Genomic DNA, 26051 nt, shown 5'->3' with positions numbered 1-26051 from the left:
CTGTGTTGGATGAGAGCCTGCTGTCCAGTCATGGGGTTCTGTGCCTGAGCAGCTGACAAACTGGACTCAGACTCAGAGTCACTTGGCTGGCCCAAGAGGTGTACAGGAGACAGTGACTTTGCTGTGTATGTACAGCACAGGAGCGTGGGATTCGTGCCATGGCACATCTACACAGGAGGAAAGCTATTGATTTTTTTCAGACGAAAACCAATGTCTGGAGGGATGAAACCTTCAGGGTCTCCTCATCAGGTGTAGCTCTGTGTTGTTTCCAGAATTCTGTGTAAACCAGTGATTATTTTAAGGATCAAAATTCCATGGAACAGTAAAAGTGTAATATCTGCCCCACCACTCCTGACTTCCACAGGAAGATGCTGGCCTGACAATCACTGCTCCACTGGGGGCTTCAGGGACAAGGGGCCTCCTCCCTCAGTCCCACCTATCTTGCCTAGCCTTGGTGACCAGCCACATGAAGAAACACCTGGAAGCCTCAGGCCACCTGGGGGTGTCGGGGCCCTCAGGGAAGCAGGCTCACCCCCATCGCCCCTTGGGTGGCTTGATTGTTGATCTTTCTGTGCCAGTTACGATCTCCTCTAAAACCTCACAAAGTCTCCCTTGATGAGTCTTGTGTGTCCTGTCTCTGGGTCCACTACATTGTGAATGATGCTCGGTCGTGCATCCCACTCCTCCTTTGTCATGGGTTTTATGGCCTGGATATGAGACTTCAGCTCCTCCTACAAAGTTTCTTCACTTGCCCAATCTTCTTACAGGGAGATGATATTTCCATGTCAGAGTCTTGTGAAGTAGGCGGGAGTATTTCAATTTCTAATATGTTGTTACACACACATGGGCCAGCCACTTCTGTTGAATGTGGGGCACTGCTAGAAGCTCTGCTCTGCTTACAGGGGTAATGCTGAGCAATGGGGGGCAGGGACACACTCCTGGCCAGCTTGTGTCCTGATTGTGCCAGTGGAACAGGCCCCTGCTCTCCTGAGGGCCTGATGCGGAGGAGGCATCAAAGTTTGGTTCACTGGCCCTTCTCTTTAGGGGAAGAGTATGTGTTGGGGATGGGGATCATGTAGGGCAGGGATCCACAGCCTTGGCTGAAGAGGGAGATCCATGCTCATGCCCTAGGTGTACATGTTCTTTTAATGTTAAATATGCACCCATTGGTGCATCATATTTCTTTTGTGCAGGAATTCAATATCTGGCTGGCATTGTACCTCATGTAACAGAGCATATAGATAATTTTGAAATCTGAGTCGATCTTGGTCGAGATGGTTATTTCTCACTTCCTCACCCATGGATGGTTTCAATTTCTTTGATGGAAGGCCTCATCTCTGGGGAAACCGTGAGGACTTGGTGGATCAGGTTCTCCAGTTGTCCAGAGAGGAAACGTGGAACTGCATAGGTCCCCGGAGGAAACGTGGAACTGCATAGGTCCCTGTTACAATATTGTTACTTATCTCTTTTAATGGTCTTTCCTCTAAAGGGGAAGAACCCGGTTGTAATAAAAAACAGCAAAACGCCCAAACTCCACGCATCCGACTACTTTCCCTCATAGGGCTCACTTAATATAAGCTCTGGGGCAAAATATATTCTGGTTCCAAGTGGCACTTTCATTAATCTCCCAGTTCTGCATCTCCAGGCTAGGCCAAAGTCTATTATTTTAATATTACCTCTGGCATCTCTTACTATGTTATCCGGCTTGATATCTCGTTGTGTACAATATCTCGTTGGTGGCAGAATTTTATTCCCGAAACTATCTGTCCAAATGTTTTGTTTTGTTTTGTTTTGTTTTTTTTTTTTTTTTTTTTGCCTCCTCCTCAGACAGTCGGAATTGGTCTTTTACTATTTCAAATAAGTTTCCTCCTGGGACATATTACAATATGAAATGTATGTTACTTGCTGTTTCTATGACTTGGAAAAGGCAAATGATGTAAGGATGATGTAGTGTCTCCAATATTGCTCTTTCTGTCCTGATCCCTCTGATGTTCTTCTTGCTAATTGTAACCGTTTTGATGGCAACCAGAGCCTTGCTTTTCAGGTGCCAGGCCAATTTCACAGTGCCAAATGAACCCTGGCCAAGTAAGAAACCCACACTCTACTGACTTCTCAAAGTCTCTGTTTTCAAATTGCTGTCCATGAGGCTGTTCCCTGTGCTCTGGTGCAGAGAGGTTGTGAGATAATACAACCTTAAAATGAACAACCTAGAAAACTCTGAAGGAGTCCCACAGGTCACCCAAATTAGCTTCCTGCTCTAACTGGACAAAGCTCACAGGCCAGTTCACAGTCTTATACGAGGACACTCATTCTTCTATCACAGTGGTTCTTTGTGAGGTTAGAGCATGAACTTCACCATGGAGATAGGGTTATCCTGCAGTGTGGCTGTTTCCACTCTGAGCAACAGGGACATTTCCACTCTCATGAAAATGAGACTATCCTCAATTATCTTCTTTAGCAGATCAAAAGACAGATATTTACTTGTTTAGCAGTTACAGGCTGCAGAGGGCATCTGCTGCACCAGGGAAGTGCATTAAAGCTGCAGCCAGAGAGAGAGCTTTGGTCAGCTCTGCACCCTCCAGCTCTTTAGGCTCATGAGCCTCCAGTTAGAGGAGCAGCACCTGGGAGGTGCACTGAAGGTCCAATAGGAGAGCCCTTGTTTAGTCCTCTTCAGGTTATTTATTGATAATTTATTTATTCCTATCACTTTCCAAAATAAAGACAGTTTATGATAAGTGCTTGGACAGTTCAGAAGCCTCCCTCTGCAAATAAGGAGGCCAAATCAAACTGCAATGATCAAACAGGAAGGAAGCACTGGGACTCTGAGAGCAGGAAGGGCCCTGGGCTCCCCAGTAGGAACAGTTTCTTCTTGCCTCTACTACTTTACTAAAACTCCTCTCTGGCCTTTGTTCTGGGATCTGTTTCTTTTGTTGCAGCCTCCTGTTTCTCCTCTGAGCTTTGTCTGAAGTTCCTCCTCCTCTTCACTGTTCCTGCCTGTGTTTCTGATAGTTCCTGCATCCACAAAACTGTCCCCTGAAAGCACCATGGCTGCCATCCTGCTCACCTCTGCCATCTAGATATCCTTCCAGAGTTCCTTCCAGCTCCAGCTGCTGAGTGGTCACTGTGAGCTGCCAGTGTCTTGAATCATGCCAGTTGTACTGTATTTCTGCAACTGCTTCAGGGCAGACATCAAAACAGACTCACAGTTTTCCTCTGAGGAAGACCATTCCTTTCACTTTGGCTTCAATGATCTTGGCCAGCAGCTTCTTAAGTTTTGTTCAAGAGTTACAGATGTTGGACATCTCAACAAAGCACTGAAGGACCAGGGTCAGTAAACCCACATGGGAGCTGATCAGAGAGCACTGTCAACCTATGTGGTCCCTGAGCTTTGGGCCAGAGAAGCTGCCAGAGCCTCACAGCTCCCTTCTCCTTAATGAGCTTCTCATCTGACTGCTTGAAATGGCCAATGGCCGTGGGAGGCACAGAATCCAAAAGCCTGTTGGCATCTTTGCTAGAGACATTTATTATTTCTTCTTCACAAGGAGTACCTATTTGTTAAATTTAATTCCTGATTTCTGCTTCACTTATAGTAACTGTCCTCTTCTTTGTGCTGAAAGAAGTAGATACAGACCCCTGTCCTTCTAGTTCTGCCTATACGCCCTGAACTATGAATGTAAGACTCCACATCCTGTGATGAACAGCTCTGAACCACCATGTCTACCTTAGGCAGTAACAGTGGTTACAACCAAGACTCGAAAATTGCCATTGAAACACCCTCCAGTGTGATTTCCTTTGGCTTCTTTGTAATGTAGCCATGTACAGACTGGACATCGTGCTTTATGAATGTGTTAGGCAACAGCTCCTTGACCTCCTCCTTTTTATCAGAGAAGATGGGTGTGTGTCATAGATGACCACTGTGCACTCAGATCACATCCACAATCCCCATTGCCCTCTCTGTCCTGTGACACTTAATCACCAGGTGTCCACAGTTATGGCTGCTTCCTGAGTCTTCATCCCTATCAGGTCCAGCTGTTTGTGTGCACATTTTGTGTATTTCTTCAAAACATTAAAATCCCATGAGGTCAAGTTTTAGAGAAAAGGCAGTGTTTGGGGGTTGTCTTCAAAAGCTTTCTTATTTGCAACACATAAAATTTCTTCCACTTGATTAGCAAAACCCATATCCAAATAGTATTACCACAACCTGGGGTTCCAAACAGATATCACCCCCACTATGCACTCCTTCAAAATGACCACCTTAGGTAGTTCCACCCGAAGAACAAATTACTGATAGCTTTTTGCTGATGTCACTGTAGCCTCTGGTCATTTGATTTGCTAGTTCTCTTCTAGGTCCAGGAATAGAACCTGAGGGGCTTGGCCTCACTTCCTCTCTTGTCGCAGACCATGAAGTTTCTCAAAGGAATAGCAAAGGAGAATGTCTTCTTGGTTACTGTACATGGCTAGGCAATTAATTCTTTCCCAGTGTACACATGGTGGAATGTCCTGGCTTGTGAAGGAAATAGGAAGTTCACCCCACAATCTTTGAAAGTCTCTTCAGATATCGAAAACTTAAAGAGAGCTCTTTCTTTGTGCTCCATGGGTATTTCCTTTTCTGTCTCACTATTACTTTCTTCACTGGGAGCTTCACTGATTTTGAGTTTGTTTTAGAATGGCAGAGTCCATTCCTCAGCCTGAGGATTTTCTATCCCACATTTCTATTGGCTTCCTTCCCTTTATTCTTTCCTTTGGTCTCAGGAATGGTTGCCTCTTGATCAGAAAGCTCCTTTGTTTGAATCTCTGGTTTTAGCAGTGGCTGCTTTCTTCCCAAGGGCTCCTTTTTCTTCCTGAAGGCTTTGTTTTAGAAGCAAGGTCGTCTTGAGGCTCCACCTTCTACTTCTTTGCCTTCTTGTGTCTGTGTCTGTCTGTGCCTGTGCCTGTATCTGTGTCTGTGTCTTGAGCTTGGGGGGCAGAAGTGAGGTACAGAAGCAGAAGCATAGTTACAGGGTTTAATTGGTTACTTTAAATGTGGTCCAGGAGTGAGTCTAAGGACACGGCTCCAAAGACACTGCTCCTGGTATCAGCTGGGGCTGCGGTTTTTCTGAGTATAGCTGCGGTTTTTTTGACAATAGAGACAGAGGGAACACAAACCAACTCATTCTTCAAAGCCACAATTACTCTAAACCATGGAAAGACTCTGCAAGGAAAGAGAACTTAAGACCAGTCTCCCCAAGAACATTGATGCAAAACTAATAAAATTCTTTCTAAAGAAATCCAAGAACACATCAAAATGATCATTCACCATCATGGGATTCAGGGATGATTCCATATTTGGAAATCCATCAACATAATCCACCATATAAACAAACTCAAATAAAAAAATCATATGATCATCTCATTAGATTCTGGGAAAGCATTTGACAAAATTCAATACCCCTTCATGATAACAGTCTTGGAAAGAGCAGGAATCCAAGGCTTATACCTTAACGTAGTAAAAGCAATATAAAACAATCCAGTGCCCAACATCAAACTAAACAGTGAGAAACATGAAGCAATCCCACAAAATCAGGGAATAGACAAGGCTGCCCACTCTCCCCCTCCTTATTCAGTATAGTACTGAAGTCTTGGGCAATTAGAGAACAAAACAAAATCAAATGAATTCACTTTAGAAAGGAAGACATCAAAATATTGCTATTTGCAGGAGATATAATAGCATACTTCAGTGACCGCAAAAATTCCACGAGAGAACTTTTACAACTAATACACAACTTCAGCAAAGTGGCAGACTATAAAATTAACCGAAACAAATCAACCACCTTCCAGTACACAATGGATAAACAGGCTGAGAAAGAAAGTAGGGAATTGAAACCCTTCACAAAAGGTACAAAGAACATAAAATACCTTGGTGTGACCATCACCAAGCAAGTGAAAGATCTATATGACAAGAACTTCAAGAATCTGAAGAAAATTGAAGAAGATCTCAGAAAATGGAAAGATCTCCTATGCTCATGGATTTGCAGGGTCAAAATTGTAAAAATGTCCATCTTGCCAAAAGTAATCTACAGATTCAGTGCAATCCTCATCAAAATTCCAACTCAATTCTTCATAGAGTTGGGAAAAGCAATTTCCAAATTCATCTGGAATAACAAAATACCTAGAATATCGAAATCTATTCTCGAAAATAAAAACACTTCTGGGGGAATCACCATCCCTGTCCTCAAGCTCTGCACTGGTTGAGCTGTAAAAGAGCCCGTGCAGCTGTACTGTGAGCACAGCCTTTCCTGGGCAGATCCTGAGTCCTGATGACAGAGATCCAGCCCTCTGCATTATACTTCTGAAACAGATTTACCAACGAAGAACCATATACTGAAGTACATGATCCTAAGGGATTGAACCTCATTCAAACCCTTAAATAGATTCTTAGCATTATAAGAAGGAAGAAAAAGGCCCTGAAGGCAAAAGTTGAAAGAGCCGCTCTGAAGATATATTGAGAGGGTCAGTGTCCATCTTCTGTTTTTGTGGAGCATTTGTGAGAAAATTATAAGAAAAAGTAACACCATGTATAAAAGTCTGCAGTCTGGCTGGAGTTTTATCCCTAGGGTCTATGAAGCTGTTATTTTGTAACTACTGTCCTCCTGTCTCTCTCTTGGTTTAATTTTAAGTCCATGTTTTGTGATTTTCTTGGACCTGTTAGCAGAAGTCAAGGAAAATACTCAGCCTCACTTCTTGTCCAGCCTTTTGAGAAAGAGAAACCTCAGGAGTGAGCATAGTTATATGGGCTTGACTTCATAACATTAGCCTACCCTTGCCTTGAAGTGACCTGACAGTCATAATATTACTAATGTGGAAACCACAGTGAAGTACCTGTACTATATCAGTTTTGATATTGCTGTTCTCTACCAGCAACTGAATCTGAATTCAAGGTTCATATTCCATGGCATAATGACAGATATGTTTTATTTTAGCAATTTAATGTTCTTCCTGGCAGAATCATCCTGTTAAGGTTGTGAAGAAATGAACAAGAAACTATCTACTCCTAAGAGAAACCAATAACTGCCCTAAAACAAAGTTCAATCCACTTGTAATATTCAGACAGCAGTAAGACAAAAGAGTAGACCAGTTCTGAGAGGGGAAGTCAGGACATATAGTGGGCAAGAAAAGGGAGGCTTATACTAGTTTGTAATGCATATGACACAACATCACAGTGAGAATGGAAGGAAATCCAAAAATCAATGTCAGGAAAGTAAACAGGCCACTGGAAAGAGAATGGAAATAAGACATCTCATGCAAAAACTACATTCACGCGCGTGCGCATGCGCACACACACACACACACACACACACACAAACTCAGAGAGGAGAGAGTCTAAACAGAACATTAATGATATGCTTAGTTCCTGATTTTTATCTCCACTCAGGTGTTGGAGTTCATTCTGGCTGTGTTCTTTTCTGATAGTGAACAGTGCCACAATGGTCCTGACTGTCTGAGTTTCCCTGCATCATACTGACAGATCAGACAGCACTCCTAATCAACTTGTTTTGAGGAACTTTCATGCTGGCCACCAGGGTGGCTGACCTTTCTTTACATCGCACTTTCAGTGTGTAAGCATCCATGATTCTTGTTGTCCTGCCCATCACTTGTTGCACTTAGGTTCCTGTTACTAGTCACGGATGGAGCACATGCCACCTAATACATTTTAATTATATTTTCAGATAACAATATTGTGAAACACTTTTTCAAAGTACCTAACTTTGAGTGTCTTATTTTGAGGACCATCTCTTTAGTTTTGTAACGCATGTATTGTTTAGAAGACAGGATTTTGTATGTGTGTGTGAAGTTTTATGTGGGTCAATGGAGTCTGTCATGAGACATAAGAACTGGCTAGGTTGAAGGATGTTTAAAATACAATAATTCTCTTTGAGAAGAGTAGACATTAGTTCAATTCAAGTCAATGCCTACTGGTGTCAGAACAAGTGAACACAATATTTCACTAGGACCATGATGTCACCCACCTAGCCACAACACCAGAGATCCTCCCCCATGTAAATAAAGCATCCTAACATCTCAGATTTAGCCAAATGGAAGCATCTTTCCCTGGATCCAACCATACATCATAATCTTCATAAGATCCCTGTTCAGATGGAAAACTTGAATTTTACCGAGAGTCATCTGAGGGCATCCATCTTATAGACCTGCAATTCTCCAGGAAGAGTTTTTAATTAGGAGGCTTTCCTTTCTGGATCTTGGTCCCTCTACCCCCAGAAGTCTGGGTTTGAGATTTTCTTGTAGCTTCTTTCCATGCTATTGAGGATGCCATTGGCTATTAATTATAAACCATATCTTGCAACTTGCTTAGAGGCTCTGTCTCGGGTCCTACGGATACAGTACAGTGTGTAAACACTCACTAGACAAGGAGAGTTGAGTTGACATTCCAAATCCTAAGCATATGTCAGCTTTGATCTGCTTTTCTTTGTGGTGGGCGCAAGTGTCTAATCTTTTTTATTTTTTTTTCAGATTAAGGTCATACAGCCATTTTATTTCTGTGCAAACAAGGATAGGAATCCTACACTGTGTCTGAGCCCTTCCTTCTACACAACACTGGCCACAATTCTGCAACTTCCCTGTGTTGGATGAGAGCCTGCTGTCCAGTCATGGGGTTCTGTGCCTGAGCAGCTGACAAACTGGACTCAGACTCAGAGTCACTTGGCTGGCCCAAGAGGTGTACAGGAGACAGTGACTTTGCTGTGTATGTACAGCACAGGAGCGTGGGATTCGTGCCATGGCACATCTACACAGGAGGAAAGCTATTGATTTTTTTCAGACGAAAACCAATGTCTGGAGGGATGAAACCTTCAGGGTCTCCTCATCAGGTGTAGCTCTGTGTTGTTTCCAGAATTCTGTGTAAACCAGTGATTATTTTAAGGATCAAAATTGCATGGAACAGTAAAAGTGTAATATCTGCCCCACCACTCCTGACTTCCACAGGAAGATGCTGGCCTGACAATCACTGCTCCACTGGGGGCTTCAGGGACAAGGGGCCTCCTCCCTCAGTCCCACCTATCTTGCCTAGCCTTGGTGACCAGCCACATGAAGAAACACCTGGAAGCCTCAGGCCACCTGGGGGTGTCGGGGCCCTCAGGGAAGCAGGCTCACCCCCATCGCCCCTTGGGTGGCTTGATTGTTGATCTTTCTGTGCCAGTTACGATCTCCTCTAAAACCTCACAAAGTCTCCCTTGATGAGTCTTGTGTGTCCTGTCTCTGGGTCCACTACATTGTGAATGATGCTCGGTCGTGCATCCCACTCCTCCTTTGTCATGGGTTTTATGGCCTGGATATGAGACTTCAGCTCCTCCTACAAAGTTTCTTCACTTGCCCAATCTTCTTACAGGGAGATGATATTTCCATGTCAGAGTCTTGTGAAGTAGGCGGGAGTATTTCAATTTCTAATATGTTGTTACACACACATGGGCCAGCCACTTCTGTTGAATGTGGGGCACTGCTAGAAGCTCTGCTCTGCTTACAGGGGTAATGCTGAGCAATGGGGGGCAGGGACACACTCCTGGCCAGCTTGTGTCCTGATTGTGCCAGTGGAACAGGCCCCTGCTCTCCTGAGGGCCTGATGCGGAGGAGGCATCAAAGTTTGGTTCACTGGCCCTTCTCTTTAGGGGAAGAGTATGTGTTGGGGATGGGGATCATGTAGGGCAGGGATCCACAGCCTTGGCTGAAGAGGGAGATCCATGCTCATGCCCTAGGTGTACATGTTCTTTTAATGTTAAATATGCACCCATTGGTGCATCATATTTCTTTTGTGCAGGAATTCAATATCTGGCTGGCATTGTACCTCATGTAACAGAGCATATAGATAATTTTGAAATCTGAGTCGATCTTGGTCGAGATGGTTATTTCTCACTTCCTCACCCATGGATGGTTTCAATTTCTTTGATGGAAGGCCTCATCTCTGGGGAAACCGTGAGGACTTGGTGGATCAGGTTCTCCAGTTGTCCAGAGAGGAAACGTGGAACTGCATAGGTCCCCGGAGGAAACGTGGAACTGCATAGGTCCCTGTTACAATATTGTTACTTATCTCTTTTAATGGTCTTTCCTCTAAAGGGGAAGAACCCGGTTGTAATAAAAAACAGCAAAACGCCCAAACTCCACGCATCCGACTTCTTTCCCTCATAGGGCTCACTTAATATAAGCTCTGGGGCAAAATATATTCTGGTTCCAAGTGGCACTTTCATTAATCTCCCAGTTCTGCATCTCCAGGCTAGGCCAAAGTCTATTATTTTAATATTACCTCTGGCATCTCTTACTATGTTATCCGGCTTGATATCTCGTTGTGTACAATATCTCGTTGGTGGCAGAATTTTATTCCCGAAACTATCTGTCCAAATGTTTTGTTTTGTTTTGTTTTTTTTTTTTTTTTTTTGCCTCCTCCTCAGACAGTCGGAATTGGTCTTTTACTATTTCAAATAAGTTTCCTCCTGGGACATATTACAATATGAAATGTATGTTACTTGCTGTTTCTATGACTTGGAAAAGGCAAATGATGTAAGGATGATGTAGTGTCTCCAATATTGCTCTTTCTGTCCTGATCCCTCTGATGTTCTTCTTGCTAATTGTAACCGTTTTGATGGCAACCAGAGCCTTGCTTTTCAGGTGCCAGGCCAATTTCACAGTGCCAAATGAACCCTGGCCAAGTAAGAAACCCACACTCTACTGACTTCTCAAAGTCTCTGTTTTCAAATTGCTGTCCATGAGGCTGTTCCCTGTGCTCTGGTGCACAGAGGTTGTGAGATAATACAACCTTAAAATGAACAACCTAGAAAACTCTGAAGGAGTCCCACAGGTCACCCAAATTAGCTTCCTGCTCTAACTGGACAAAGCTCACAGGCCAGTTCACAGTCTTATACGAGGACACTCATTCTTCTATCACAGTGGTTCTTTGTGAGGTTAGAGCATGAACTTCACCATGGAGATAGGGTTATCCTGCAGTGTGGCTGTTTCCACTCTGAGCAACAGGGACATTTCCACTCTCATGAAAATGAGACTATCCTCAATTATCTTCTTTAGCAGATCAAAAGACAGATATTTACTTGTTTAGCAGTTACAGGCTGCAGAGGGCATCTGCTGCACCAGGGAAGTGCATTAAAGCTGCAGCCAGAGAGAGAGCTTTGGTCAGCTCTGCACCCTCCAGCTCTTTAGGCTCATGAGCCTCCAGTTAGAGGAGCAGCACCTGGGAGGTGCACTGAAGGTCCAATAGGAGAGCCCTTGTTTAGTCCTCTTCAGGTTATTTATTGATAATTTATTTATTCCTATCACTTTCCAAAATAAAGACAGTTTATGATAAGTGCTTGGACAGTTCAGAAGCCTCCCTCTGCAAATAAGGAGGCCAAATCAAACTGCAATGATCAAACAGGAAGGAAGCACTGGGACTCTGAGAGCAGGAAGGGCCCTGGGCTCCCCAGTAGGAACAGTTTCTTCTTGCCTCTACTACTTTACTAAAACTCCTCTCTGGCCTTTGTTCTGGGATCTGTTTCTTTTGTTGCAGCCTCCTGTTTCTCCTCTGAGCTTTGTCTGAAGTTCCTCCTCCTCTTCACTGTTCCTGCCTGTGTTTCTGATAGTTCCTGCATCCACAAAACTGTCCCCTGAAAGCACCATGGCTGCCATCCTGCTCACCTCTGCCATCTAGATATCCTTCCAGAGTTCCTTCCAGCTCCAGCTGCTGAGTGGTCACTGTGAGCTGCCAGTGTCTTGAATCATGCCAGTTGTACTGTATTTCTGCAACTGCTTCAGGGCAGACATCAAAACAGACTCACAGTTTTCCTCTGAGGAAGACCATTCCTTTCACTTTGGCTTCAATGATCTTGGCCAGCAACTTCTTAAGTTTTGTTCAAGAGTTACAGATGTTGGACATCTCAACAAAGCACTGAAGGACCAGGGTCAGTAAACCCACATGGGAGCTGATCAGAGAGCACTGTCAACCTATGTGGTCCCTGAGCTTTGGGCCAGAGAAGCTGCCAGAGCCTCACAGCTCCCTTCTCCTTAATGAGCTTCTCATCTGACTGCTTGAAATGGCCAATGGCCGTGGGAGGCACAGAATCCAAAAGCCTGTTGGCATCTTTGCTAGAGACATTTATTATTTCTTCTTCACAAGGAGTACCTATTTGTTAAATTTAATTCCTGATTTCTGCTTCACTTATAGTAACTGTCCTCTTCTTTGTGCTGAAAGAAGTAGATACAGACCCCTGTCCTTCTAGTTCTGCCTATACGCCCTGAACTATGAATGTAAGACTCCACATCCTGTGATGAACAGCTCTGAACCACCATGTCTACCTTAGGCAGTAACAGTGGTTACAACCAAGACTCGAAAATTGCCATTGAAACACCCTCCAGTGTGATTTCCTTTGGCTTCTTTGTAATGTAGCCATGTACAGACTGGACATCGTGCTTTATGAATGTGTTAGGCAACAGCTCCTTGACCTCCTCCTTTTTATCAGAGAAGATGGGTGTGTGTCATAGATGACCACTGTGCACTCAGATCACATCCACAATCCCCACTGCCCTCTCTGTCCTGTGACACTTAATCACCAGGTGTCCACAGTTATGGCTGCTTCCTGAGTCTTCATCCCTATCAGGTCCAGCTGTTTGTGTGCACATTTTGTGTATTTCTTCAAAACATTAAAATCCCATGAGGTCAAGTTTTAGAGAAAAGGCAGTGTTTGGGGGTTGTCTTCAAAAGCTTTCTTATTTGCAACACATAAAATTTCTTCCACTTGATTAGCAAAACCCATATCCAAATAGTATTACCACAACCTGGGGTTCCAAACAGATATCACCCCCACTATGCACTCCTTCAAAATGACCACCTTAGGTAGTTCCAACCGAAGAACAAATTACTGATAGCTTTTTGCTGATGTCACTGTAGCCTCTGATCATTTGATTTGCTAGTTCTCTTCTAGGTCCAGGAATAGAACCTGAGGGGCTTGGCCTCACTTCCTCTCTTGTCGCAGACCATGAAGTTTCTCAAAGGAATAGCAAAGGAGAATGTCTTCTTGGTTACTGTACATGGCTAGGCAATTAATTCTTTCCCAGTGTACACATGGTGGAATGTCCTGGCTTGTGAAGGAAATAGGAAGTTCACCCCACAATCTTTGAAAGTCTCTTCAGATATCGAAAACTTAAAGAGAGCTCTTTCTTTGTGCTCCATGGGTATTTCCTTTTCTGTCTCACTATTACTTTCTTCACTGGGAGCTTCACTGATTTTGAGTTTGTTTTAGAATGGCAGAGTCCATTCCTCAGCCTGAGGATTTTCTATCCCACATTTCTATTGGCTTCCTTCCCTTTATTCTTTCCTTTGGTCTCAGGAATGGTTGCCTCTTGATCAGAAAGCTCCTTTGTTTGAATCTCTGGTTTTAGCAGTGGCTGCTTTCTTCCCAAGGGCTCCTTTTTCTTCCTGAAGGCTTTGTTTTAGAAGCAAGGTCGTCTTGAGGCTCCACCTTCTACTTCTTTGCCTTCTTGTGTCTGTGTCTGTCTGTGCCTGTGCCTGTATCTGTGTCTGTGTCTTGAGCTTGGGGGGCAGAAGTGAGGTACAGAAGCAGAAGCATAGTTACAGGGTTTAATTGGTTACTTTAAATGTGGTCCAGGAGTGAGTCTAAGGACACGGCTCCAAAGACACTGCTCCTGGTATCAGCTGGGGCTGCGGTTTTTCTGAGTATAGCTGCGGTTTTTTTGACAATAGAGACAGAGGGAACACAAACCAACTCATTCTTCAAAGCCACAATTACTCTAAACCATGGAAAGACTCTGCAAGGAAAGAGAACTTAAGACCAGTCTCCCCAAGAACATTGATGCAAAACTAATAAAATTCTTTCTAAAGAAATCCAAGAACACATCAAAATGATCATTCACCATCATGGGATTCAGGGATGATTCCATATTTGGAAATCCATCAACATAATCCACCATATAAACAAACTCAAATAAAAAAATCATATGATCATCTCATTAGATTCTGGGAAAGCATTTGACAAAATTCAATACCCCTTCATGATAACAGTCTTGGAAAGAGCAGGAATCCAAGGCTTATACCTTAACGTAGTAAAAGCAATATAAAACAATCCAGTGCCCAACATCAAACTAAACAGTGAGAAACATGAAGCAATCCCACAAAATCAGGGAATAGACAAGGCTGCCCACTCTCCCCCTCCTTATTCAGTATAGTACTGAAGTCTTGGGCAATTAGAGAACAAAACAAAATCAAATGAATTCACTTTAGAAAGGAAGACATCAAAATATTGCTATTTGCAGGAGATATAATAGCATACTTCAGTGACCGCAAAAATTCCACGAGAGAACTTTTACAACTAATACACAACTTCAGCAAAGTGGCAGACTATAAAATTAACCGAAACAAATCAACCACCTTCCAGTACACAATGGATAAACAGGCTGAGAAAGAAAGTAGGGAATTGAAACCCTTCACAAAAGGTACAAAGAACATAAAATACCTTGGTGTGACCATCACCAAGCAAGTGAAAGATCTATATGACAAGAACTTCAAGAATCTGAAGAAAATTGAAGAAGATCTCAGAAAATGGAAAGATCTCCTATGCTCATGGATTTGCAGGGTCAAAATTGTAAAAATGTCCATCTTGCCAAAAGTAATCTACAGATTCAGTGCAATCCTCATCAAAATTCCAACTCAATTCTTCATAGAGTTGGGAAAAGCAATTTCCAAATTCATCTGGAATAACAAAATACCTAGAATATCGAAATCTATTCTCGAAAATAAAAACACTTCTGGGGGAATCACCATCCCTGTCCTCAAGCTCTGCACTGGTTGAGCTGTAAAAGAGCCCGTGCAGCTGTACTGTGAGCACAGCCTTTCCTGGGCAGATCCTGAGTCCTGATGACAGAGATCCAGCCCTCTGCATTATACTTCTGAAACAGATTTACCAACGAAGAACCATATACTGAAGTACATGATCCTAAGGGATTGAACCTCATTCAAACCCTTAAATAGATTCTTAGCATTATAAGAAGGAAGAAAAAGGCCCTGAAGGCAAAAGTTGAAAGAGCCGCTCTGAAGATATATTGAGAGGGTCAGTGTCCATCTTCTGTTTTTGTGGAGCATTTGTGAGAAAATTATAAGAAAAAGTAACACCATGTATAAAAGTCTGCAGTCTGGCTGGAGTTTTATCCCTAGGGTCTATGAAGCTGTTATTTTGTAACTACTGTCCTCCTGTCTCTCTCTTGGTTTAATTTCAAGTCCATGTTTTGTGATTTTCTTGGACCTGTTAGCAGAAGTCAAGGAAAATACTCAGCCTCACTTCTTGTCCAGCCTTTTGAGAAAGAGAAACCTCAGGAGTGAGCATAGTTATATGGGCTTGACTTCATAACATTAGCCTACCCTTGCCTTGAAGTGACCTGACAGTCATAATATTACTAATGTGGAAACCACAGTGAAGTACCTGTACTATATCAGTTTTGATATTGCTGTTCTCTACCAGCAACTGAATCTGAATTCAAGGTTCATATTCCATGGCATAATGACAGATATGTTTTATTTTAGCAATTTAATGTTCTTCCTGGCAGAATCATCCTGTTAAGGTTGTGAAGAAATGAACAAGAAACTATCTACTCCTAAGAGAAACCAATAACTGCCCTAAAACAAAGTTCAATCCACTTGTAATATTCAGACAGCAGTAAGACAAAAGAGTAGACCAGTTCTGAGAGGGGAAGTCAGGACATATAGTGGGCAAGAAAAGGGAGGCTTATACTAGTTTGTAATGCATATGACACAACATCACAGTGAGAATGGAAGGAAATCCAAAAATCAATGTCAGGAAAGTAAACAGGCCACTGGAAAGAGAATGGAAATAAGACATCTCATGCAAAAACTACATTCACGCGCGTGCGCATGCGCACACACACACACACACACACACACACACACACACACACACACACACAAACTCAGAGAGGAGAGAGTCTAAACAGAACATTAATGATATGCTTAGTTCCTGATTTTTATCTCCACTCAGGTGTTGGAGTTCATTCTGGCTGTGTTCTTTTCTGATAGTGAACAGTGCCACAATGGTCCTGACTGTCTGAGTTTCCCTGCATCATACTGACAGATCAGACAGCACTCCTAATCAACTTGTTCTGAGGAACTTTCATGCTGGCCACCAGGGTGGCTGACCTTTCTTTACATCGCACTTTCAGTGTGTAAGCATCCATGATTCTTGTTGTCCTGCCCATCACTTGTTGCACTTAGGTTCCTGTTACTAGTCACGGATGGAGCACATGCCACCTAATACATTTTAATTATATTTTCAGATAACAATATTGTGAAACACTTTTTCAAAGTACCTAACTTTGAGTGTCTTATTTTGAGGACCATCTCTTTAGTTTTGTAACGCATGTATTGTTTAGAAGACAGGATTTTGTATGTGTGTGTGAAGTTTTATGTGGGTCAATGGAGTCTGTCATGAGACATAAGAACTGGCTAGGTTGAAGGATGTTTAAAATACAATAATTCTCTTTGAGAAGAGTAGACATTAGTTCAATTCAAGTCAATGCCTACTGGTGTCAGAACAAGTGAACACAATATTTCACTAGGACCATGATGTCACCCACCTAGCCACAACACCAGAGATCCTCCCCCATGTAAATAAAGCATCCTAACATCTCAGATTTAGCCAAATGGAAGCATCTTTCCCTGGATCCAACCATACATCATAATCTTCATAAGATCCCTGTTCAGATGGAAAACTTGAATTTTACCGAGAGTCATCTGAGGGCATCCATCTTATAGACCTGCAATTCTCCAGGAAGAGTTTTTAATTAGGAGGCTTTCCTTTCTGGATCTTGGTCCCTCTACCCCCAGAAGTCTGGGTTTGAGATTTTCTTGTAGCTTCTTTCCATGCTATTGAGGATGCCATTGGCTATTAATTATAAACCATATCTTGCAACTTGCTTAGAGGCTCTGTCTCGGGTCCTACGGATACAGTACAGTGTGTAAACACTCACTAGACAAGGAGAGTTGAGTTGACATTCCAAATCCTAAGCATATGTCAGCTTTGATCTGCTTTTCTTTGTGGTGGGCGCAAGTGTCTAATCTTTTTTTTTTTTTTTTTTCAGATTAAGGTCATACAGCCATTTTATTTCTGTGCAAACAAGGATAGGAATCCTACACTGTGTCTGAGCCCTTCCTTCTACACAACACTGGCCACAATTCTGCAACTTCCCTGTGTTGGATGAGAGCCTGCTGTCCAGTCATGGGGTTCTGTGCCTGAGCAGCTGACAAACTGGACTCAGACTCAGAGTCACTTGGCTGGCCCAAGAGGTGTACAGGAGACAGTGACTTTGCTGTGTATGTACAGCACAGGAGCGTGGGATTCGTGCCATGGCACATCTACACAGGAGGAAAGCTATTGATTTTTTTCAGACGAAAACCAATGTCTGGAGGGATGAAACCTTCAGGGTCTCCTCATCAGGTGTAGCTCTGTGTTGTTTCCAGAATTCTGTGTAAACCAGTGATTATTTTAAGGATCAAAATTCCATGGAACAGTAAAAGTGTAATATCTGCCCCACCACTCCTGACTTCCACAGGAAGATGCTGGCCTGACAATCACTGCTCCACTGGGGGCTTCAGGGACAAGGGGCCTCCTCCCTCAGTCCCACCTATCTTGCCTAGCCTTGGTGACCAGCCACATGAAGAAACACCTGGAAGCCTCAGGCCACCTGGGGGTGTCGGGGCCCTCAGGGAAGCAGGCTCACCCCCATCGCCCCTTGGGTGGCTTGATTGTTGATCTTTCTGTGCCAGTTACGATCTCCTCTAAAACCTCACAAAGTCTCCCTTGATGAGTCTTGTGTGTCCTGTCTCTGGGTCCACTACATTGTGAATGATGCTCGGTCGTGCATCCCACTCCTCCTTTGTCATGGGTTTTATGGCCTGGATATGAGACTTCAGCTCCTCCTACAAAGTTTCTTCACTTGCCCAATCTTCTTACAGGGAGATGATATTTCCATGTCAGAGTCTTGTGAAGTAGGCGGGAGTATTTCAATTTCTAATATGTTGTTACACACACATGGGCCAGCCACTTCTGTTGAATGTGGGGCACTGCTAGAAGCTCTGCTCTGCTTACAGGGGTAATGCTGAGCAATGGGGGGCAGGGACACACTCCTGGCCAGCTTGTGTCCTGATTGTGCCAGTGGAACAGGCCCCTGCTCTCCTGAGGGCCTGATGCGGAGGAGGCATCAAAGTTTGGTTCACTGGCCCTTCTCTTTAGGGGAAGAGTATGTGTTGGGGATGGGGATCATGTAGGGCAGGGATCCACAGCCTTGGCTGAAGAGGGAGATCCATGCTCATGCCCTAGGTGTACATGTTCTTTTAATGTTAAATATGCACCCATTGGTGCATCATATTTCTTTTGTGCAGGAATTCAATATCTGGCTGGCATTGTACCTCATGTAACAGAGCATATAGATAATTTTGAAATCTGAGTCGATCTTGGTCGAGATGGTTATTTCTCACTTCCTCACCCATGGATGGTTTCAATTTCTTTGATGGAAGGCCTCATCTCTGGGGAAACCGTGAGGACTTGGTGGATCAGGTTCTCCAGTTGTCCAGAGAGGAAACGTGGAACTGCATAGGTCCCCGGAGGAAACGTGGAACTGCATAGGTCCCTGTTACAATATTGTTACTTATCTCTTTTAATGGTCTTTCCTCTAAAGGGGAAGAACCCGGTTGTAATAAAAAACAGCAAAACGCCCAAACTCCACGCATCCGACTTCTTTCCCTCATAGGGCTCACTTAATATAAGCTCTGGGGCAAAATATATTCTGGTTCCAAGTGGCACTTTCATTAATCTCCCAGTTCTGCATCTCCAGGCTAGGCCAAAGTCTATTATTTTAATATTACCTCTGGCATCTCTTACTATGTTATCCGGCTTGATATCTCGTTGTGTACAATATCTCGTTGGTGGCAGAATTTTATTCCCGAAACTATCTGTCCAAATGTTTTGTTTTGTTTTGTTTTGTTTTTTTTTTTTTTTTTGCCTCCTCCTCAGACAGTCGGAATTGGTCTTTTACTATTTCAAATAAGTTTCCTCCTGGGACATATTACAATATGAAATGTATGTTACTTGCTGTTTCTATGACTTGGAAAAGGCAAATGATGTAAGGATGATGTAGTGTCTCCAATATTGCTCTTTCTGTCCTGATCCCTCTGATGTTCTTCTTGCTAATTGTAACCGTTTTGATGGCAACCAGAGCCTTGCTTTTCAGGTGCCAGGCCAATTTCACAGTGCCAAATGAACCCTGGCCAAGTAAGAAACCCACACTCTACTGACTTCTCAAAGTCTCTGTTTTCAAATTGCTGTCCATGAGGCTGTTCCCTGTGCTCTGGTGCACAGAGGTTGTGAGATAATACAACCTTAAAATGAACAACCTAGAAAACTCTGAAGGAGTCCCACAGGTCACCCAAATTAGCTTCCTGCTCTAACTGGACAAAGCTCACAGGCCAGTTCACAGTCTTATACGAGGACACTCATTCTTCTATCACAGTGGTTCTTTGTGAGGTTAGAGCATGAACTTCACCATGGAGATAGGGTTATCCTGCAGTGTGGCTGTTTCCACTCTGAGCAACAGGGACATTTCCACTCTCATGAAAATGAGACTATCCTCAATTATCTTCTTTAGCAGATCAAAAGACAGATATTTACTTGTTTAGCAGTTACAGGCTGCAGAGGGCATCTGCTGCACCAGGGAAGTGCATTAAAGCTGCAGCCAGAGAGAGAGCTTTGGTCAGCTCTGCACCCTCCAGCTCTTTAGGCTCATGAGCCTCCAGTTAGAGGAGCAGCACCTGGGAGGTGCACTGAAGGTCCAATAGGAGAGCCCTTGTTTAGTCCTCTTCAGGTTATTTATTGATAATTTATTTATTCCTATCACTTTCCAAAATAAAGACAGTTTATGATAAGTGCTTGGACAGTTCAGAAGCCTCCCTCTGCAAATAAGGAGGCCAAATCAAACTGCAATGATCAAACAGGAAGGAAGCACTGGGACTCTGAGAGCAGGAAGGGCCCTGGGCTCCCCAGTAGGAACAGTTTCTTCTTGCCTCTACTACTTTACTAAAACTCCTCTCTGGCCTTTGTTCTGGGATCTGTTTCTTTTGTTGCAGCCTCCTGTTTCTCCTCTGAGCTTTGTCTGAAGTTCCTCCTCCTCTTCACTGTTCCTGCCTGTGTTTCTGATAGTTCCTGCATCCACAAAACTGTCCCCTGAAAGCACCATGGCTGCCATCCTGCTCACCTCTGCCATCTAGATATCCTTCCAGAGTTCCTTCCAGCTCCAGCTGCTGAGTGGTCACTGTGAGCTGCCAGTGTCTTGAATCATGCCAGTTGTACTGTATTTCTGCAACTGCTTCAGGGCAGACATCAAAACAGACTCACAGTTTTCCTCTGAGGAAGACCATTCCTTTCACTTTGGCTTCAATGATCTTGGCCAGCAGCTTCTTAAGTTTTGTTCAAGAGTTACAGATGTTGGACATCTCAACAAAGCACTGAAGGACCAGGGTCAGTAAACCCACATGGGAGCTGATCAGAGAGCACTGTCAACCTATGTGGTCCCTGAGCTTTGGGCCAGAGAAGCTGCCAGAGCCTCACAGCTCCCTTCTCCTTAATGAGCTTCTCATCTGACTGCTTGAAATGGCCAATGGCCGTGGGAGGCACAGAATCCAAAAGCCTGTTGGCATCTTTGCTAGAGACATTTATTATTTCTTCTTCACAAGGAGTACCTATTTGTTAAATTTAATTCCTGATTTCTGCTTCACTTATAGTAACTGTCCTCTTCTTTGTGCTGAAAGAAGTAGATACAGACCCCTGTCCTTCTAGTTCTGCCTATACGCCCTGAACTATGAATGTAAGACTCCACATCCTGTGATGAACAGCTCTGAACCACCATGTCTACCTTAGGCAGTAACAGTGGTTACAACCAAGACTCGAAAATTGCCATTGAAACACCCTCCAGTGTGATTTCCTTTGGCTTCTTTGTAATGTAGCCATGTACAGACTGGACATCGTGCTTTATGAATGTGTTAGGCAACAGCTCCTTGACCTCCTCCTTTTTATCAGAGAAGATGGGTGTGTGTCATAGATGACCACTGTGCACTCAGATCACATCCACAATCCCCACTGCCCTCTCTGTCCTGTGACACTTAATCACCAGGTGTCCACAGTTATGGCTGCTTCCTGAGTCTTCATCCCTATCAGGTCCAGCTGTTTGTGTGCACATTTTGTGTATTTCTTCAAAACATTAAAATCCCATGAGGTCAAGTTTTAGAGAAAAGGCAGTGTTTGGGGGTTGTCTTCAAAAGCTTTCTTATTTGCAACACATAAAATTTCTTCCACTTGATTAGCAAAACCCATATCCAAATAGTATTACCACAACCTGGGGTTCCAAACAGATATCACCCCCACTATGCACTCCTTCAAAATGACCACCTTAGGTAGTTCCAACCGAAGAACAAATTACTGATAGCTTTTTGCTGATGTCACTGTAGCCTCTGATCATTTGATTTGCTAGTTCTCTTCTAGGTCCAGGAATAGAACCTGAGGGGCTTGGCCTCACTTCCTCTCTTGTCGCAGACCATGAAGTTTCTCAAAGGAATAGCAAAGGAGAATGTCTTCTTGGTTACTGTACATGGCTAGGCAATTAATTCTTTCCCAGTGTACACATGGTGGAATGTCCTGGCTTGTGAAGGAAATAGGAAGTTCACCCACAATCTTTGAAAGTCTCTTCAGATATCGAAAACTTAAAGAGAGCTCTTTCTTTGTGCTCCATGGGTATTTCCTTTTCTGTCTCACTATTACTTTCTTCACTGGGAGCTTCACTGATTTTGAGTTTGTTTTAGAATGGCAGAGTCCATTCCTCAGCCTGAGGATTTTCTATCCCACATTTCTATTGGCTTCCTTCCCTTTATTCTTTCCTTTGGTCTCAGGAATGGTTGCCTCTTGATCAGAAAGCTCCTTTGTTTGAATCTCTGGTTTTAGCAGTGGCTGCTTTCTTCCCAAGGGCTCCTTTTTCTTCCTGAAGGCTTTGTTTTAGAAGCAAGGTCGTCTTGAGGCTCCACCTTCTACTTCTTTGCCTTCTTGTGTCTGTGTCTGTCTGTGCCTGTGCCTGTATCTGTGTCTGTGTCTTGAGCTTGGGGGGCAGAAGTGAGGTACAGAAGCAGAAGCATAGTTACAGGGTTTAATTGGTTACTTTAAATGTGGTCCAGGAGTGAGTCTAAGGACACGGCTCCAAAGACACTGCTCCTGGTATCAGCTGGGGCTGCGGTTTTTCTGAGTATAGCTGCGGTTTTTTTGACAATAGAGACAGAGGGAACACAAACCAACTCATTCTTCAAAGCCACAATTACTCTAAACCATGGAAAGACTCTGCAAGGAAAGAGAACTTAAGACCAGTCTCCCCAAGAACATTGATGCAAAACTAATAAAATTCTTTCTAAAGAAATCCAAGAACACATCAAAATGATCATTCACCATCATGGGATTCAGGGATGATTCCATATTTGGAAATCCATCAACATAATCCACCATATAAACAAACTCAAATAAAAAAATCATATGATCATCTCATTAGATTCTGGGAAAGCATTTGACAAAATTCAATACCCCTTCATGATAACAGTCTTGGAAAGAGCAGGAATCCAAGGCTTATACCTTAACGTAGTAAAAGCAATATAAAACAATCCAGTGCCCAACATCAAACTAAACAGTGAGAAACATGAAGCAATCCCACAAAATCAGGGAATAGACAAGGCTGCCCACTCTCCCCCTCCTTATTCAGTATAGTACTGAAGTCTTGGGCAATTAGAGAACAAAACAAAATCAAATGAATTCACTTTAGAAAGGAAGACATCAAAATATTGCTATTTGCAGGAGATATAATAGCATACTTCAGTGACCGCAAAAATTCCACGAGAGAACTTTTACAACTAATACACAACTTCAGCAAAGTGGCAGACTATAAAATTAACCGAAACAAATCAACCACCTTCCAGTACACAATGGATAAACAGGCTGAGAAAGAAAGTAGGGAATTGAAACCCTTCACAAAAGGTACAAAGAACATAAAATACCTTGGTGTGACCATCACCAAGCAAGTGAAAGATCTATATGACAAGAACTTCAAGAATCTGAAGAAAATTGAAGAAGATCTCAGAAAATGGAAAGATCTCCTATGCTCATGGATTTGCAGGGTCAAAATTGTAAAAATGTCCATCTTGCCAAAAGTAATCTACAGATTCAGTGCAATCCTCATCAAAATTCCAACTCAATTCTTCATAGAGTTGGGAAAAGCAATTTCCAAATTCATCTGGAATAACAAAATACCTAGAATATCGAAATCTATTCTCGAAAATAAAAACACTTCTGGGGGAATCACCATCCCTGTCCTCAAGCTCTGCACTGGTTGAGCTGTAAAAGAGCCCGTGCAGCTGTACTGTGAGCACAGCCTTTCCTGGGCAGATCCTGAGTCCTGCTGACAGAGATCCAGCCCTCTGCATTATACTTCTGAAACAGATTTACCAACGAAGAACCATATACTGAAATACATGATCCTAAGGGATCGAACCTCATTCAAACCCTTAAACAGATTCTTAGCATTATTAGAAGGAAGAAAAAGGCCCTGAAGGCAAAAGTTGAAAGAGCCACTCTGAAGATATATTGAGAGGGTCAGTGTCCATCTTCTGTTTTTGTGGAGCATTTGTGAGAAAATTATAAGAAAAAGTAACACCATGTATAAAAGTCTGCAGTCTGGCTGGAGTTTTATCCCTAGGGTCTATGAAGCTGTTATTTTGTAACTACTGTCCTCCTGTCTCTCTCTTGGTTTAATTTCAAGTCCATGTTTTGTGATTTTCTTGGACCTGTTAGCAGAAGTCAAGGAAAATACTCAGCCTCACTTCTTGTCCAGCCTTTTGAGAAAGAGAAACCTCAGGAGTGAGCATAGTTATATGGGCTTGACTTCATAACATTAGCCTACCCTTGCCTTGAAGTGACCTGACAGTCATAATATTACTAATGTGGAAACCACAGGGAAGTACCTGTACTATATCAGTTTTGATATTGCTGTTCTCTACCAGCAACTGAATCTGAATTCAAGGTTCATATTCCATGGCATAATGACAGATATGTTTTATTTTAGCAATTTAATGTTCTTCCTGGCAGAATCATCCTGTTAAGGTTGTGAAGAAATGAACAAGAAACTATCTACTCCTAAGAGAAACCAATTACTGCCCTAAAACAAAGTTCAATCCACTTGTAATATTCAGACAGCAGTAAGACAAAAGAGTAGACCAGTTCTGAGAGGGGAAGTCAGGACATATAGTGGGCAAGAAAAGGGAGGCTTATACTAGTTTGTAATGCATATGACACAACATCACAGTGAGAATGGAAGGAAATCCAAAAATCAATGTCAGGAAAGTAAACAGGCCACTGGAAAGAGAATGGAAATAAGACATCTCATGCAAAAACTACATTCACGCGCGTGCGCATGCGCACACACACACACACACACACACACACACACACACACACACACACAAACTCAGAGAGGAGAGAGTCTAAACAGAACATTAATGATATGCTTAGTTCCTGATTTTTATCTCCACTCAGGTGTTGGAGTTCATTCTGGCTGTGTTCTTTTCTGATAGTGAACAGTGCCACAATGGTCCTGACTGTCTGAGTTTCCCTGCATCATACTGACAGATCAGACAGCACTCCTAATCAACTTGTTCTGAGGAACTTTCATGCTGGCCACCAGGGTGGCTGACCTTTCTTTACATCGCACTTTCAGTGTGTAAGCATCCATGATTCTTGTTGTCCTGCCCATCACTTGTTGCACTTAGGTTCCTGTTACTAGTCACGGATGGAGCACATGCCACCTAATACATTTTAATTATATTTTCAGATAACAATATTGTGAAACACTTTTTCAAAGTACCTAACTTTGAGTGTCTTATTTTGAGGACCATCTCTTTAGTTTTGTAACGCATGTATTGTTTAGAAGACAGGATTTTGTATGTGTGTGTGAAGTTTTATGTGGGTCAATGGAGTCTGTCATGAGACATAAGAACTGGCTAGGTTGAAGGATGTTTAAAATACAATAATTCTCTTTGAGAAGAGTAGACATTAGTTCAATTCAAGTCAATGCCTACTGGTGTCAGAACAAGTGAACACAATATTTCACTAGGACCATGATGTCACCCACCTAGCCACAACACCAGAGATCCTCCCCCATGTAAATAAAGCATCCTAACATCTCAGATTTAGCCAAATGGAAGCATCTTTCCCTGGATCCAACCATACATCATAATCTTCATAAGATCCCTGTTCAGATGGAAAACTTGAATTTTACCGAGAGTCATCTGAGGGCATCCATCTTATAGACCTGCAATTCTCCAGGAAGAGTTTTTAATTAGGAGGCTTTCCTTTCTGGATCTTGGTCCCTCTACCCCCAGAAGTCTGGGTTTGAGATTTTCTTGTAGCTTCTTTCCATGCTATTGAGGATGCCATTGGCTATTAATTATAAACCATATCTTGCAACTTGCTTAGAGGCTCTGTCTCGGGTCCTACGGATACAGTACAGTGTGTAAACACTCACTAGACAAGGAGAGTTGAGTTGACATTCCAAATCCTAAGCATATGTCAGCTTTGATCTGCTTTTCTTTGTGGTGGGCGCAAGTGTCTAATCTTTTTTTTTTTTTTTTTTCAGATTAAGGTCATACAGCCATTTTATTTCTGTGCAAACAAGGATAGGAATCCTACACTGTGTCTGAGCCCTTCCTTCTACACAACACTGGCCACAATTCTGCAACTTCCCTGTGTTGGATGAGAGCCTGCTGTCCAGTCATGGGGTTCTGTGCCTGAGCAGCTGACAAACTGGACTCAGACTCAGAGTCACTTGGCTGGCCCAAGAGGTGTACAGGAGACAGTGACTTTGCTGTGTATGTACAGCACAGGAGCGTGGGATTCGTGCCATGGCACATCTACACA

At 43.0% G+C, this 26051-nt stretch overlaps 1 pseudogene across 1 annotated transcript in view; it reads right to left on the bottom strand.

The window, feature by feature from the left end:
• Positions 1-20958, bottom strand: part of LOC308435405 (nucleolar RNA helicase 2-like) — an 83060-nt pseudogene extending 62102 nt beyond the window's left edge. The window contains exon 1 of the transcript in view: positions 20308-20958. The product of the transcript in view is annotated as a nucleolar RNA helicase 2-like (transcript). The remainder of the gene's footprint in view (positions 1-20307) is intronic.
• Between the last annotated feature and the right edge of the window lie 5093 nt (positions 20959-26051).

This window comes from Micromys minutus (assembly GCF_963924665.1).
Source record: "Micromys minutus genome assembly, contig: SUPER_22_unloc_1, whole genome shotgun sequence".
Classification (NCBI taxonomy): Eukaryota; Metazoa; Chordata; class Mammalia; order Rodentia; family Muridae; genus Micromys; species Micromys minutus.
The sequence above is the reverse complement of the archived record's forward strand: the minus strand, read 5'-3'. Positions and strand labels throughout refer to the sequence as shown.